The sequence below is a fragment of the Zingiber officinale genome, chromosome 2A, assembly GCF_018446385.1.
Source record: "Zingiber officinale cultivar Zhangliang chromosome 2A, Zo_v1.1, whole genome shotgun sequence".
NCBI lineage: Eukaryota > Viridiplantae > Streptophyta > Magnoliopsida > Zingiberales > Zingiberaceae > Zingiber > Zingiber officinale.
In genome coordinates this window covers 146,250,579-146,255,850 of record NC_055988.1, presented here as the reverse complement: position 1 = coordinate 146,255,850, position 5,272 = coordinate 146,250,579, and the positions used below count along the sequence as shown (strand labels likewise).

The 5,272-nt window shown below is 42.9% G+C and overlaps 1 long non-coding RNA gene across 1 annotated transcript; it reads left to right on the top strand.

Moving 5' to 3' along the window:
• Positions 1-4,468: 4,468 nt before the first annotated feature.
• LOC122040123 lies at positions 4,469-5,067 on the top strand. The gene is made up of 3 exons (XR_006128517.1): positions 4,469-4,569; positions 4,660-4,719; positions 5,035-5,067. It is a non-coding gene; the product is annotated as an uncharacterized LOC122040123 (long non-coding RNA).
• The last annotated feature ends 205 nt before the right edge of the window (positions 5,068-5,272 follow it).

Here is a 5,272-nt window from a genome sequence, read left to right as displayed (position 1 = left end):
GAGTCTATCTTCACTGGGAGATATAAGAAGGACACCAATTCCGCTACCTTGCCTAGTTGAGGAGTCATCCACATAAACTTTCCATATGTTTTCTTCCTCAGGGCCTTGAACTTCTATGATGAAATCTGCTAGAGCTTGTGCCTTGATGCTGAGCAAGGCTGATATTGAATGTCATATTCTCCCAGTTCAGTTGTCCATTTGACCAATCGACCTGATGCCTCGGGATTGAGTAACACCCATCCGAGAGTACTGTTAGTTAATACAACAATTTCATGTGCTAAGAAATATGGTCGCAGCCTTCGAGCAGTCAACACTAATGCATAAGCCAATTTTTCTAGTGTAGTATATCTACACTCAGCTCCTTTTAATAAATGGCTAGAAAGATATACAGGTTGTTGTTCCTTCCCTTCCTGTCTGACTAATACAGAGCCTACAGCGTTTTCATTAGCCGACAAATATACCCAAAGAGTCTCTCCTACTATAGGTTTAGCTAATACAGGAAGAGTAGACAAGTAGTCTTTCAACTCTTGGAAGACCTTATCACATTCCTCGTTCCACTGAAATTTGTTTGCCTTCCTGAGTATTTTAAAGAAATGGAAGCTACGATCGGCTGATCTGGAAATGAACCTAGACAAGGCTGTAATTCGGCCGGTCAATCTTTGAGCTTCTCTCATGTTGCGCGGAGGCTCCATGGTCTGAAGTGCCTTTACTTTGCTTGGGTTGGCCTCTATCCCTCGTTCGGACACCATATACCCCAGGAACTTTCCCCCTTTCACTCCAAATAAACATTTGCTCGGATTTAACTTGAGACCATACTGTATCAAGGTCTTGCAGGTCTCCTCAACATCCCTGCACAGATCAACAGCTTGAAGAGACTTAATTAAGATATCATCAACATACACTTCCATATTTCTCCCTACCTGCTTTTGGAAGACTTTATTCATAAGCCTCTGATAAGTTGCTCCTGCATTTTTTAGTCCAAAGGGCATGACATTATAACAATAAGTACCTTCAGATGTTATTAAACTGACCTTTTCTTGATCTTCTTTAGCTAAGGGAACCTGATGATAGCCCTGATAAGCGTCTAGCATACAGATGTACTCACATCCAGCAGTAGAGTCTACCAATTGATCGATCCTGGGTAATGGATAATAATCTTTTGGGCAAGCTTTGTTGAGATCCCGGAAATCAATGCACACTCTCCATTTATTTCCTGGCTTAGAGATTAACACCACATTAGCTAACCAGCTAGGAAATTATACCTCCCTTATGTAACCAGCTTCCATAAGTTTAGTTATTTCTTCTTTGATGATTTGGTTCTGTTCCGCACTAAAATTCCTTTTTCTTTACATGACCGGGCGGGCATCTGGGAAGACATGTAAGGAATGTTCCATGACTGTAGAAGAAACGCCTGAGACTTCTTTAGGCATCCAGGCAAATACATCATTATTCTTCTTTAGGCATTGTATCAGTTCCGCCTTTAAAGTAGGATCAAGATCAGCCGCAATATACGTAGTAACTTCAGGCTGACCAGTTTGAATCTGAACTTCTTCTTTTTCTTCATAAACCAGAACAGGCTGCTTCTCCTGAATGGCATTGACTTCCATTCTTTAAATCTTTCGGGCAGCGCTAGCTTCAGCCCGAATTATTTCCACATAACATTTTCGGGCTGTCTTCTGATCACCCCGCGCCTCTCCGACTTGATCATCAACATGAAATTTAATTTTCTGACAAAAAGTAGAAACGACCGTCCTGAATTCGTTTAAGGCCGGTCGACCCAGTATCACATTATAATAGGATGGGGCGTCTACCACCATAAAATAAGATCTCCTTGTTCTCATCAGGGGTTCCTCTCCTAGGGATATGGCCAACTTTATTTGACCCAGCGGTTGCACTTCGTTGCCTGTGAATCCATATAAAGGAGTGACCATCTGTTGAAGTTCACTTGGGTCAATCTGTAATTGATCGAAAGCCTTCTTGAATATGATATTGACAGAACTGCCTGTGTCTATGAAGGTACGAGAAATAACATAGTTGACTATTACGACTTTAATAATCAAGGCATCATCATGGGGTATTTCTACCCCCTCAAGATCTCTAGGCCCAAAACTTATCTCAGGACCAGCTGCTCGTTCCATGCTACACCCCACGACATGAATTTCCAGTCTTCGGGCATGTGCCTTCCTGGCTCTATTAGAATCCCCATCAGTGGGTCCACCTGCGATCATATTGATACTGCCCCGAGCGACATTGCTCCGATTTTCTTCTTGTCAAGTTGTCAAGGCTTCAGAATGAACCTTTTCCGATACTTGACTTGTACTAGCCAGGGTTGGCAATGCATCATGCCGAGGCTCGACCGAGCGATACTCCAATTTGAGCGGACTTTGTTGTCTAGGGTACTATTGTCGATAATAGTTTTACCTCTGATAACATTCCCTATTAGCCCATTTATTTCTTAAAACAAAACAGTCTTCAGTATGATGACTGCTAGTTTTATGATAAGTGCACCATCTCCTTGGTGCCTCTGGCTATATCTCCACATGTTGTACAGCTTGTGGACAATATTTTGGTTGACGGTGAGGTGGATGAGTTGCTCTAGGCCCTCTTGGTGGAGGAACAGGGGTCGGAGCTTTCTCCTTAACCTGGATAGGAGAAGAGGTAACACCCTCCTTCCTACGAGCGGCTTGAGCTTCTTCGACATTAATGAATTTGGTAGCACACTCAATCAAGGAATCAAAATTTACAAGAGGATTTCTCACTAAATCTTTAAAGAAATCATTATCATTTAAACCCTGAGAGAAAGCGCTTACTAATATTTTAATGGTAGCATTAGGTACATCAATAGCTACCTGATTGAACCTTTTGATGTAAGCTTGGATGGACTCTTTGGACGCTTGCTTGATTGAAAATAGACTCCAAGGAGTCTTATGATACTTCTTGTTGCTAGAAAAATGGTGTAGAAAAACTTTCTTGAAGTCTTTGAATTTTTGGATAGACTTCTCTGGCAGTCTCTTAAACTAGCGTTGTGCAGCTCCTCCAAGAGTAGTAAGAAACATCCGACATTTCACCCCATCAGAGAATTATTGTAATAATGCTACATTCTCAAATTTCAATAAATGATCCTCTGGATCTGTTGTTCTAGTGTACTCGGCGATTTGAAGATTTTGATACCGCTTAGGAAGCAGATCATCCAATACACTCTGAGAGAATGGAGAGATGACTTTTTCTGGCGAGCTATCACTAGTTATCATTTTGATCTTACGCTTTTGATCACTGTTGTTGTTGTTGCAAGGCTTTTTGCACATGAGAATTAATGAGGAAATCCAGATCCTCTCGACTAATGGTGAGTAGGTTTGATTTTCCGGCCTCTTCCATCTTGTAGTCTCAGATTCAGGTGAATTTCCCACAGACGACACCAAATTTGATCCTGTCTGAGAAGCTGGACAAAACGGAGAGCCGGGAGAAAAAATCCACTGCTGATGGAGAATAATACCCATGGAACGCCGATCCGAGAAACCCAAAGCAGATCCAAGAAGATGAAGCCACAAGAGTGCCCTCTCGATGCAAGATACCAATGGCGATGAAGAGATCCGATCGAAGAACACCCAGATTCGGAGCTCCCAAGGCTTCCTGCGCTCAAGAGACCAATCAACACTACCGTCAGTGACCTAAGACCGGGGTGGGAATCCCTGGCTAGGCCCTCCGACGCTCAAGTCAGTCATCTCTCTTGGTGTCGAAGAAGGAGGAAGAAGATGAACAGTAGTTGAAAAATTAGGGTTATGAATATTTAAAATACCGGTAAAATAGAGAAATATTAATAAGGGAATTTTTCGAAATTTTTGGAAATTTTTCGGAAATTTTTCGGAACTCGTACGAACGAGTTAACGGGGATGAAAACGGGGCCCGGGGAAAGCCTGTTTAGGCTGCCCCATTTAAGTGAGGAAAAGTTTAGTTTTTCTTTTCTTTTTATTTTTGTTTTCTTTATTTTATTTATTCTCTCCCTGCCGTGAACCCTAGCCTCACTCGGCAATTTCCTTCTCCGCACAGACGGCGTTTCTTCTCTCCTCGCGCACAAACCGCCAGCTGCTTCCTCTGTGGTGAGCCTTAGCGCTGGTCGCCGGGCAAAGTTTCCTTTCCACTGCCCTAGTGACAACGGCCGGCCGAAACCCTTGTGCGTCGACACTGACTCCTTTCGATTGGCCGACCTCCCTTCTCTTCTTCGAGCGCCGACCACCGGATTCCTCGAGCCACTGCCGGCCCAGCTTGTCCCTCTGCCTAGCACCGGTGCCCTAGCCGTCTTCACAGCCGCCCTTCTCTCTGCCCGAGCCGAGATTACGGTGACAATATGAGGCTGAGCGCCGCTGTCTGTGAGCCCTAGTCGACCGACCGCGCCTCCCTCCTTTTTCCTCCTTCCTCCTCGTGCCTCTGAATTGGAGCGATGGTGCTGTTCCTCTCTGCACTAGTGCCGGTAGTCGTTCTCTTCGCTTCTGCCAAGTGCCACCGACCCCTCTTGTGACCTAGGCTCCATCTCCTCTTCAGAGTAAGGGGTTTAAGTAAGGTAACGGCAAGGTGAGTTGGGTTGATGTTTGATCCGTAAACTCCATTGCTTGGTCTTGTTCTTGATTCGTTTAATTCCAACAGTAAGGTTCTTTTCTGCAGGGTTGTGTGATGTGGATCAACTAGCAAGGTTGGGAAGAAGGAAGTTGGATGTTTGTTTGGGTAAGGAACTGAATCCGATTAGACATCTAGTTGATAATCTTTAATTGATTTTGAATTTATTAATCTGTTGAGATTGGAGATTTGATTTCATTTCCAGTTGTGGATTTAACTAGAGTTTAGTTACAGATTTAGATTCATTAGTAATCATTTATTTGAGGAATTGTTAAGGTGGATTATGTTAACAGAAAATGATTATCAGGTGTTGGATGAGTTTTGGAAGAAAAGGGTGAGGTCATAAGATTGGATTTATTGAGGTTTCGGCTTGCATTATCCGATCTACGATAAACCTAAGTGTTGATTGTATATTTATTTCAGGGTTTTGATTTGAGACAAGAGCTCTGATTAGAGGTCATACAACACGATCTACATTGGAGGCATGTATATCTTGACTTATCTTTTATGATATTGTCATTTGGATATGCATAGTATTTTATAACTACAAGCAATGAACATGTTTGCCTTTGGTATGTCACTGTTTGATATCCATAGCATGTTAGGTTTGTCGCCTGTGATGTATCCGTGCTTATATCTCGTGATTTGTTGCCATGAGTAT